Consider the following 11,335-nt stretch of genomic DNA (forward strand, 5'->3'; position numbering starts at 1 on the left):
GTCTTCTCAACTTTGACATGACAGCTGCAGCATTGGCAATCCTGGTGCTGATTTCAGCATCAAGGGACAGATTGCTGGTGATTGTTGATCCAAGGTATGTGAAGCTGTTGACAACCTCCAAAGTGATGTTGTCAATGTTGATAGAAAGTGGAGTCTCCACGTCCAAGTCTCTACGTCCAAGTGGAGTCTTGCCAAGATGAAGAGCTTGTCGTCAGCTCTGATATACAGGTGAACACCCCCATCTGTGTCACTGAAAGTGTACAATAGCAGCATGGAGAAGAATACACCAGTTATAAAGGATGTGATAAATAGACAGTTAGAAAATAATGATATGATTGGGCAGAGTCAACATAGATTTATGAAAAGGAAAACAGGTTTGAAAAAACCCGTTGAGTTTTTTGAGGATGTTACCTGTAGAACAGATAAAGGAGAACCAGTGGATGCTTTGGTAATGTCCCACACAGGAGGTGAGTAAACAAAATTAGAGCACATAGGATTGGAGATAATATACTGGTATGGATTGAGAATTGGTTAACAGACCGAAAACAGAGAGCAGGAATAACGGGTCCTCCTCAGGATGGCAGGCTGTTACTATTGGGGTACTGCAAGAATCAGTGTTGGAGCCACAGCTGTTAACAACCGAAATAAATGATTTGGATGTAGGGATTAAATGTAATATTTCCAAGTTTGCAGATGACACAAAGCTAGGTGAAGTGTGAGCTGTGAGAAGGATGCAGAGAGGCTTCCAGGGAACCCGGAGAGGCTAAGTGAATGGGAAAGAACATGGCAGATGGAATATAGTGTGAGTAAGTGTGAAGTTCTCCACTTTGGTGGAATAAACAGAAAGACAGAGTATTTCTTAAATGGTGAGAGGTTGGGAAGTGTTGATGTCCAAAGGGACCTGGGTGTCCTTGTTCATGAGACACTAAAAGCTCTTGTGCAGGTGCAGCAATCAATTCGGAAGGCAAATGGTATGTTGGCCTTCACACGAGGGGTCATGAGTACAGGAGTAAAGATGTCTTGTTGCAATTGTATAGAGCCTTGGTGAAACCGCGCTGGAGTATTGTGTATAGTTTGGTCTCCTCATCTAAGGAAGGATATACTTGCCATAGAGGGAGTGAAACAGAGGGTCACCAGACTAATCCCTGGGATGGTGGGATTGTCTTATGAGGAAACTGGGCCTGTATTCCTTTAAGTTTCGAAGAATGAGAGGTGATCTCATTGAAACTGATAAGATTCTTATAGGGCGTGACAGTGTGGATGTAGATAGGATGTTTGCCCTGGTTGGTGAGTCTAAAATCAGGGGACCAAGTCTCAGAATAAGGAGTAGGCCATTTAAAACTGAGATCGAGTTGAATTTCTACACTCAGACGGTGGTGAATCATTGGAATTCTCTACCGCAGAGAGCTGTGGCTGTTCAATCATTGAGCATGTTCAAGACAGAAATTGTTAGAAATCTTGATACTCATGACATCAAGGGATATGGGGAGAGCACGGGAAAGGGGCGTTGAGGTGGATGATCAGCCATGATCGAATTGAATGGCAGAAAAGGCTCGACGGGCTGAATGGCCGACTCCTATGTTCCTCTGTTCCTAAGAGAGTTGGCGCCAGCACGCAGCCTTGCTTTACCTCACTGCTGATCTTGAAAGTGTCTGATGTTGCTCATTGTAACTGATGGAACTGTGCATGTTCTCGTGGAAAGAAGAGATGATACCCAAGAGGTCAGGAGGGCAGCCGAGTTTCCATCGCAAATTGAAGAGTCCGTCTCTGCTGACATGATCAAAGGCCTTGGTGATGTTTATCTAAATATGTGCGTCTCTGTGGCGCAATGGATAGCGTGTTGGACTTCTAAATAATGATAAAGAAAGCATTCAAAGGTTGTGGGTTCAAATCCCACCAGAGTCAGATTTTGGACCAGAGACAGAAGAGCACGACGGAACAGTAAGTTAACAAGTGTGTCAAAAGCACCGACTCAGAGAGAGAGGAGCACAGCAGGAGCAGAGCTGGGGAAAAAAAATCAAAAAGTGATATTCCAATGGAGAGTGAGAGCAGGGAAACAGAGCGCCGCTGGGGTGAGTTGACAGGATTTGGTTCTTGCTTCGGTGCAGTGGAAGGAGCTGTTTGGTGAGGATCTGTTTAGCTGTGACATCACAGGCAAGCAGGTAGTTGATTGGTTTGGAAAAAGCTGCATGTTTGATGAGTATCTGTAAGTGATTAAGGTCCATTTTGCTGTAAATGTGAAACTGTAATTGACATGACAATTGTGAAACGGAAGGGTTGGGAAGAAACTCATGAGAGTATTGAAGGAAACTGATATCCCTTGCAATGTTTGTATTTTTGGTGCTGTTTGGAAACTGTTTGGCAATGTAATTTTTACAGATGTTTATGAATAAAGTATATTTTGGAAATAAAAAAAAAAGTGTTTAGTTTCTGCAGCAAAACACCTTTGACCACCGGTCCATCAGGCAGTGGTCTGCAGGGAATGTCCTCAAGGGCCTACGGGAATAGGAGATGGTGGATCCTGTCGGATGGTTCCCCGAGCAGACCGTCAAAGGCATTTGGCGGAATGCCTCATCACCAGAACTTTCAAATAAGCACCAAGACGTAGCTTGGCTGGTGGTGAGACGGGCCCTTTCCGTCAGATCCTTCCTGCACACCTGAAGTCTCGCCCCCTCCGCACAGTGCCCCCGCGTTGGCTGTGGTGGGGAAGAGACGGTCGCCCACCTCCTCCTGGAATGTGTCTTTGCAAAGCAGGTGTGGAAAGAGATGCAGTGGTTTTTGTCGAGGTTCATCCCAAGCAGCTCTGTAACACAGGGGTCAGTGCTCTCAGGGCTGTTCCCAGGGACGCTCACCGAGACAAACATTAACTGCTGCTGGAGGACTATCAATTCGGTGAAAGACGCCCTTTGGTCTGCCCGAAACTTGCTGGTCTTCCAGCGCAAAGTGTTGTCCACCACCGAATGTTGCAGACTGGCACATTCCAAGGTCCAGGACTACGTGCTGAGGGACGCACTAAAGCTTGGAGCAGCCGCAGCAAAGGCTCAATGGGGAAAGACCACAGTGTAAGGTCCCCCCACCAAGCTGAACTGAGGGGCTGGATCCATGGGAAATCCCTCGAACTGTATCGTTGATATTTTCTTTTGCTGTAAATGTAAAACTGTAATTGGCATGACAATAGTGAAATGGAAGGGTTGTGAAGAAACTCATGATAGGAGAGAAGGAAACTGATCTCCCTTGCAATGTTTGTATTTTTTGGTGCTGTTTGAAACTGTTTGGCAATGTAATATTTGCAGATTTTTATGAATAAAGTATATTTTGAAAATTAAAAAAAAGTGTTTGCGGCTCAAAGTGTGAGAAAAAAGGAATGCAGTGGTAGTAGGGGACAGTATAGTAAGGTGGATTAACACTGTTCTCTGCAGCAAAGAGCAAGAGTCCAGACGGCTGTGTTGCCTGCCGGTGCCAGGATTCAGGACGTCTGCTCAGGGCTGGAGCGAAACATACAATGGGAGGGGGAGGATCCAGTTGTCGTGGTCCATGTCGGTACCAACGACATAGGCAGGATAAGGATAGAGGTTCTGCATAGTCAGTATGAGGAACTAGGCACCAAATTAAGAAGCAGAACCTCAAAGGTAATCATCTCTGGATTATTACCTGAGCCATGTGCAAATTGGCATAGGACAAATAAGATTAGAGAAAGTAATGTGCGGCTGAAAGACTGGTGTGGTAGTAGTGGGTTCTGGTTCGTGGGGCATTGGCACCAGTACTGGGGAAAGAGGTGGCTGTACCGTTGGGACGGTCTACACCTGAACCGTGCTGGTGCCGGTGTTCTCGCGAGCTACATAACGAGGGACGTAGAGACGGTTTTAAACTGAATAGTGGGGGCAAGGGATCAAATTTGGGAAGATATGGTGAATCAAGGAGGAGAGGCAAGGCAAGAGAGAAAGGTATAAATATGGGAAATGATAAACAGACTGTGACAGGAAGGGACTGAATGTACAAATCTAAGAGTAAATCAACAGATAAGGCTAGAGGTCACAAAAATAATAAAAGGACAAAACTAAGTGCTCTGTATCTGAATGCATGGAACTTTCGAAACAAAACAGATGAACAAAGAGCACAAATAGAATAAATAAGTACGATCTGATAGTCATTACAGAGACATGGCTGCAGGGCGACAGAGATTGGGATGAGAATATTGGAGGTGACATGGCATTTAGGAAGGACAGGAAGCTTGGAAAAGGTGATGGGGTAACTCTGTTAATTAATGATGGTATTAGCGCAATAGAGAGGGATGACCTAAGTTCAGGAGATCACGATGCAGAAGCAGTTTGAGTTGAGATGAGAAATAATACAGGCAAGAAGTCACTTGTGGGAGTGGTGTCCAGGCCACCTAACATTAACCACACTGTAGGATGGGGTATAAAAAAAGAAATAATGGCAGCTTGTCAGAAAGGTGCAGCAATAATTATGGGGGATTTTAATCTACATATAGACTGGAAATTCTGATGGGCAGAGGTAGCCTAGATGAGGAGTACATAGAATGTTTTTGGGATAATTTCTTGGAAAAATAAGTTCTGGAGCCAACCTGAGAGCAGGCTATACTAGACCTGGCATTGTGCAACGAGATAGGATTAATTAATGACCTCGTAGTTAAGGTGCCCCTAGGTAGTAGCGATCATAATATGATTGAATTTTACATTCAGTTTGAGGGAGAGAAGAGTGGCTCCCAAACGAGTATTTTAAAATTAAATAAGGGCAATTATAAGGGCATGAAAGCAGTGCTAGCTAAAGTGAACTGGCAAATTAGGTTCAGGGATAAGTCAATAGAGATGCAGTGGCAGACATTTAAGGAAAATTTCAGAATACACAGAATAGATATATTTCAACGAGAAAGAAAAATTCCAAAGGTGGGACTCACCATCCATGGTTCAGGAAAACAGTTAAAGATACTATCAAACTTAAAGAAAAAGCCTATAATTGTGCAAAGATGGGAGGCAGGTCAGAAGATTGGACAGAATATAAAAAAACAGCAAAGAATGACTAAAAGATTGATAAGGAAGGTAAAATTAGAGTATGAGAGAAAGCTAGCGAGAAATATAAAGACAACTAGTAAGAGTTTCGATAGATATTTTAAAAAGAAAAGAGTTAACAAAGTGAGTGTTGGTCCTATGGAAAGTGTGTCTGGGGAATTAATAATGGATAATTAAGAGATGGCAGATGAATTGAACAGATACTTTGGATTGGTCTTCACTATTGAGGATACAAATAACATCCCAGTATTAGCTGTAAGTCAGGAAATGGAAGGGAGGGAGGAACTCAAGAAAATTACAATCACCAGTGAAGTGGTACTAAACAAATTGTTGGAGCTGCGGGCTGACAAGTCGCCAGGTCCTGAAGTGGCTAGTGAGATAGTTGATGCGCTGGTTTTAATTTTCCAAAATTCCCTCGCTTCGGGAAGGTTCTGATAGATTGGAAAGTAGCGAATGTAATTCATTTATTCAAAAAGGGAGGGAGACAGAAAGCAGGAAACGACAGGCCAGTTAGCTTAACATCTGTCTCAGGGAAAATGTTAGGAGCGATTACTGAAGATGTTATAGCAGGGCATTTAGAAAAAATAAAGGTAATCAGGCAGAGTCAACATGGTTTTGTGAAAGGGAAATCATGTTTAACCAATTTATTGGAGTTCTTTGAGGGAGTTACATGTGCTGTGGATAAAGGGGAACCGGTGGATGTATTTTACTTCGATTTCCAGAAGGATAAGGTGACATATCAAAGGTTATTGCAGAAAATAAAAGCTCATGGTGTCAGGGGTAACATATTGGCATGGATAGAGGATTGGCTAGCTGACAGAAAACAGAGAGTCAGCATAAATGGGTCATTTTCTGGTTGGCAAGAAGTAACGAGTGGTCCACAGGGATCTGTGCTGGGGCCTCAACCTTCTACAATTCTCGAAATGACTTTGATGAAGGGACCAAAAGTATGGTTGCTAAATTTGCTGATGACAAAGATAGGTAGGAAAGTAGGTTGTGAAGAGGACATAAGGGGGCTACAAAGGGATATAGATAGGTTAAGTGACTGGGCAAAGACCTGGCAAATGGAGTATAATGTGGGAAAGTGGGAAATTGTCCACTTTGGCAGGAAGACTAAAGAAGCATATTATCTAAATGGTGAGAGATTGCAGAGATCTGAGATGCAGGGGATCTGGGTGTCCTAGTACACGAATCGCAAAAGGTTAGTCTGCAGGAACAGCACGTAATTAGGAAAGCTAATAGAATGTTATCATTTATCGCCAGGGGAATTGAATACAATAGTAGGGAGGTTATGCTTCAGCTATACAGGGCATTGGTGAGACCTCTTCTGCAACACTGAGTACAGTACTGGTCTCCTTATTTATGGAAGGATGTAAATGCATTGGAGGTAGTACAGAGAAGGTTTACTGGACTAATACATGGAATGGGTGGGCTGTCTTACGAGGAAAGATTGGACAGGCTAGGTTCGTATCCAGTAGAGTTTCGAAGAGAAAGAGGCGACATGATTGAAACATACAAGATCCTGAGGGGTTTTGACAGGGTGGATGTGGAAAGGATGTTTCCCCTTGTGGGAGAATCTAGAGCTAGGGGTCACTGTTTAAAAATAAGGGGTCACCCATTTAAGACAGAGATGAGGAGCAATTTTCCCCCTCAGAGGGTCGTGAGTATTTGGAATTTTCTTCCTCAAAAGGCGGTGGAAGCAGAGTCTTTGAATATTTTTAAGGGAGAGATGGATAGATTCTTTATCTGCAAGGGGGTGAAAGGTTATCGGAGGTAGATGGAAATGTGGAGTAATCAGTTCAGCCATGAGCTTATTGAATGGTGAAGCAGGCTCGAAGGGACGAGTGGCCCACTCCTGCTCCTAATTCGTATGTTCAGATGTAAAGACAATGTAGAGTGGTCTGTACTGTTCACAGTACTTCTCCTGTAACTGCCGAAGTGAGACAATCATGTCGACTGTCGATCTACCAGCTCTGAAGCTGCACTGAGACTCAGGATAGATGTGTGATGCCAGGGTCTGCAATCTGGTCAGAGCAATGCGAGCAAAGACCTTACCCACAATACTTAGCAAGGAGATGCCTCGCTAATTGCTGCAGTCACTGCGATTCCCCCTTATTGTTGTACAAGGTGACAATGTTTGCATCACGCATGTTTTGAGGTGCAGATCTTTCCTTCCAACAGAGACACAGAAGTTCATGGAGATGCTGCAGTAGAACCGCTTTTCCATTCTTGATGATTCCAGGTGGAATACCATCATTTCCCGGGGCTTTACCACTGGCAAGATGGTCAATGGCTTTGTTGAGCTCCACTATGGTGGGGTCACTGTCCAGCTCCTCCATGACAGGGAAGTCTGGAATGGCACTGAGAGCCACTTCAATGACAATATTCTCCGTTATGTAGAGTTTAAGGTAATGTTCCACTCACCTTTCCATCTGCTTGTTAACAGATGATTCCACTTTGACACCGCACTGAGACCTTGAGCATTGTTGTCTGAAAGAGCCTGATCGAGGATGTTGAGGAACTCCTGGGTCCTTTCTGGATCAGTGGTTCGTCAAGTGTTGATCTGAGGACGACGTTCTTCTTGGATGGATGAAGCTTCCTTGGCTGAAGCCTGACCTTGTTACACACCAGGGAGTGGTCAGTGTCACAGTCAGCGCTGTGATAGCTGTGAGTGATGAGGACACTGCTGAGGGTGGTATGTCTGGTGATAATAAGGTCTAGCTGGTGCCAGTAGCGTGATCTCAGATGTCTCCAGGACACCCTGTGGCACAGATTGACCTGGAAGTAGCTGTTCATCACACAGAATCCATGGTGACAGCATAGCTCCAGCAACCTCTGTCCATTTTCATTCATCTTGCCAATCCCCTGGTGCTCTATGCACATTGGCAAAGCTGTGTAGTCAGTACCCAAGCTTGTGTTGAAGTCTCCTAGAAGGTACAGTCCCTCAGTGCTGGGAATTCTACTGATGGCAGTATCAAGTGTCACATAGAATTGATCCTTGACATCTGGGGTGGAGGTGAGTGTCGGGACATAGATGCACATGAGATTAACTGGGCCCACGCTTGTTGACAAGTGAAGAGTAAGAAGTCTCACTGAGCCTACTGTGGCTGGTTCACTCATCTCAAGTGGCGTGTTTTTATACTGTGAAAACCACTCCATGCTCACGAGTTGCCTCTTGGGCTTTCCCCTGCCAGAAGAAGGTGTTGTGTTTCTCTTTGAGGGATCCACTTTGGACGAGTCTAGTTTCTTGCAGCACAGCAATGTCCACATTGAGCTTTGTGAGTTCTTTGTCCATCAAAGCTGTCTTGTGTGTGTCATCAACCTGCAGAAGGGTGTCAGTAAGGCCAGGACACATGGTCCTCACATTCCAGCTTGCGATGCGAAGGACTGGTGTCTTCTTTGTTGAGCTTGTTTTTCTTGGTGCATTGATTATTGATCCGCCTGTTGAGAGATGACTCTCTAAGCTCCAAGCACCCATTGAAGCAAGCAGGTTGTGGCAGGACAGCACCTAACTGATTGGGGGCTGCCCAGCTTGGAGTGGGTGGTAGCTATCCAATGAGATGCGATGATCTCTTCAACTGTCAGAAGTAACCCCTGGTGCTCATACTCTGCACCAATTGAGTGAGAGCTTATAATCGGTAACCGTTTCTTCCCGTGTTGTGTTAATGTTTAAGCACAAATAGTGTCCTCTGCACGGCACATTAGCACTGAACACAAAATGGCTCCTTTGGTCATGTGTTAATTATAAAATGGCTTTCTTGACCTTGTTAGTTATTACAATGGATACATTATAAAAATGGTCAAGTTATACTAAGATCGAACTACCCAAGCTTACCTGCATCCTCCAGTCCTCTGGCAACATTCCCATATTTAAGGAGGATTGAAAGATTGTGGTTCGAGTCTCTGATATTTCCACCCTTACTTCCCTCAGCAACCCAGGATGCAACCCATTCAAACTGGGTGACTTTTCTACTGTGAGAGCTGCCAACCTTGTAATTGACTCCTCTTTATCTATTTTCATCCTGTCCAATTTCTTCACTTCCTCCTCCTTGACTGTGACATTTGCAGCATCCGCTTATTTTGTGATACTTAATTAGTGCCTCAGCCACACCCTCTGTCTCCACAGGATCTCCTAATTGATCCCCCCTTTCACTGACTGTCCATATGTTGGTAAAATACTTCAGTGTTCCCAGTTATGTGACCTGCTAATCTTTTCTCATACATTCTCTTGCTGATCTCATTTCCTTTTTCAGCTCTCCTCTGTACTTTCTGTATTTTGCTTGTTTCGCTACTGCATATGAATCCTCACATGATTTCGATATGAATGATTTTTGAACTATTTTGTTGAAGGATTGAGTTTTGTAAATTTCTCCCTAGCTCCCCTCATGGTCAGGCAGAAAGTTTAACTGCTGTGTTTTCAAACAGCAACAGCTTTATTTGAAAAGCCATTGGGAAAGGATTCCGGGTTTTACTCCAGTCACAAATCTGGTTCTGATGTCTTGTGGCTCCAGCTGTCACATGACCTGTCAGAGGATGACCTCATAATTGACCCAGTCATGGAGCTGTGGGTTGATGTTTAAATTGTTTCAAAATAATTTTCCAGAAGGACAATCAAAATGAATCGATATATAAAAGGTAGATTTTGTGAATTTGTGCTCCCAGTGGAAATTCCTGCAGAGTCTGCTGGTATTCATATCCCCAATTCCCCACAGGAAGCTCTGTGTCGGAATCTGTATTCATTATATCAATACTATACAGAATTATTTCATGGGAGACCCCAGTGTGAATTGTAAACAGGTGGTTCAGTTTTAACTTTCAAATTAACACAGAAGCAAAATACTGCAGATACTGGAAATCTGAAATAAAAACAGAAAATGCTGGAAATACTCAGCAGGTCTGGCAGCATCTGTGGAGAGAGAAACAAAGTTAACGTTTGTGATCTGTGACCTTTCATCAGAACTGGGCTGAAAATGTCTGAGGCCAAGTGGCCTCTTTCTGTGCCTTAAACTTTCTGGAATCAATTTCAGGGTCGATGACATTGCACTCTGTAAGGATAGGAAGATGGAGATTATTAAGTACAGTGCAAGAATATAGATGCTTTTACATTATTTTAATCAAAATTGATTTAAACTTTGTGTTCACACATCCGATCTTTTGATCACAATGACACTGATAACAATGGAAAAAGCAAGACTTGCATTTCACGACCACAGGACGATGCAAAGCCTTTTACAGCCAATGAAGGACTTTCCAAGTGTAGTCACTGTAGTCATGTAGGAAACATGGTGGCCAATGTGCGCACAGCAAGCTCCCAGAAACAACAATGTGATAAAAACGAGATAATCTGTTTTTAAGTGATGTTGATTCAGGGTTAAACAATGACCAGCACCCCAGAAATAATTCCGCTTCTATTCTCTGAAATAGTGCCATGGTACCTTTAACATCCACCTGAGAGGGCAGAGGGATCCTCAGTTTTCTGTTTCACCTGAAAAACAGCATTTCTGATAGTGCAGCACTGCCTTAGTACTGTAGTGGAGTGTCAGCCATTTTTAAAGGCTGTTAGTCCTACTGGAAAATATTTAAAGGAAGATTAAATGAAATGAAATAAATACATTGCTTTTGCCTCTCTCCCATCCCCCCAATAACAGTTAAATTAATTATTTGCCCTTCCCTCCCAAAACCTACATTTACCATCTGACCTTCCGCCCAAAACTGCGCAAACTGTAAACTATAACCCTTCCCACCATCCCCTACACCCATGACATTAGTTTGACTCCGTCCCCCCTCCCCCACACTGAGAAACTTACCTTCTCCCCCCTCCCCACCAGTGTTGCACCTCATTTCCCGGATGGGACTCCGAAGGCACGGCAGTGCCGGTCACCGGGCTGAAGATCGCAGCTGGATATCAGGAAGTGATGGGATAATAATTAATGCAGGTTTGTGGTCCCGTTGCCGAGCGGTGGGGGTCCCCCCACAATGCCTGGCCGTCGCAGGCAATATCGAGCCAGGCCCTGCCGACGTTGAGGTCCATGGCGGGCCTCATTCGGGGCCATCTTCAGGCGGCTCCCACCCCACCCCCACCACAGATCTCGACGTTGAGGGCTCCATAGAATCCAGCCCATTATTTCTGTCAATCTCAACTCCACAAGGATTTGTCTGTTAATTGTAGAAAAATTAAAGCTCTATCACCTTTTGATAAAAGGGGGTTTCAAATCCAATTCCAAACAAATGATAGTTCTCATTGTATCTAGAACATGTTTTCTTACATACAAACATACCAATTAGGAGCAGGAGTAGACCACTCG

General features: G+C 44.0%; 1 non-coding gene across 1 annotated transcript; it reads left to right on the forward strand.

Annotated features, from left to right (window-relative positions):
• The first annotated feature begins 1,814 nt into the window (after nt 1-1,814).
• On the forward strand, nt 1,815-1,905 carry trnar-ucu (transfer RNA arginine (anticodon UCU)). Its single transcript is given in 2 exon segments — nt 1,815-1,851; nt 1,870-1,905. It is a non-coding gene; the product is annotated as a tRNA-Arg (tRNA).
• The last annotated feature ends 9,430 nt before the right edge of the window (nt 1,906-11,335 follow it).

The sequence above is a fragment of the Heterodontus francisci genome, unplaced genomic scaffold (assembly GCF_036365525.1).
Source record: "Heterodontus francisci isolate sHetFra1 unplaced genomic scaffold, sHetFra1.hap1 HAP1_SCAFFOLD_221, whole genome shotgun sequence".
NCBI classification, from domain to species: Eukaryota; Metazoa; Chordata; class Chondrichthyes; order Heterodontiformes; family Heterodontidae; genus Heterodontus; species Heterodontus francisci.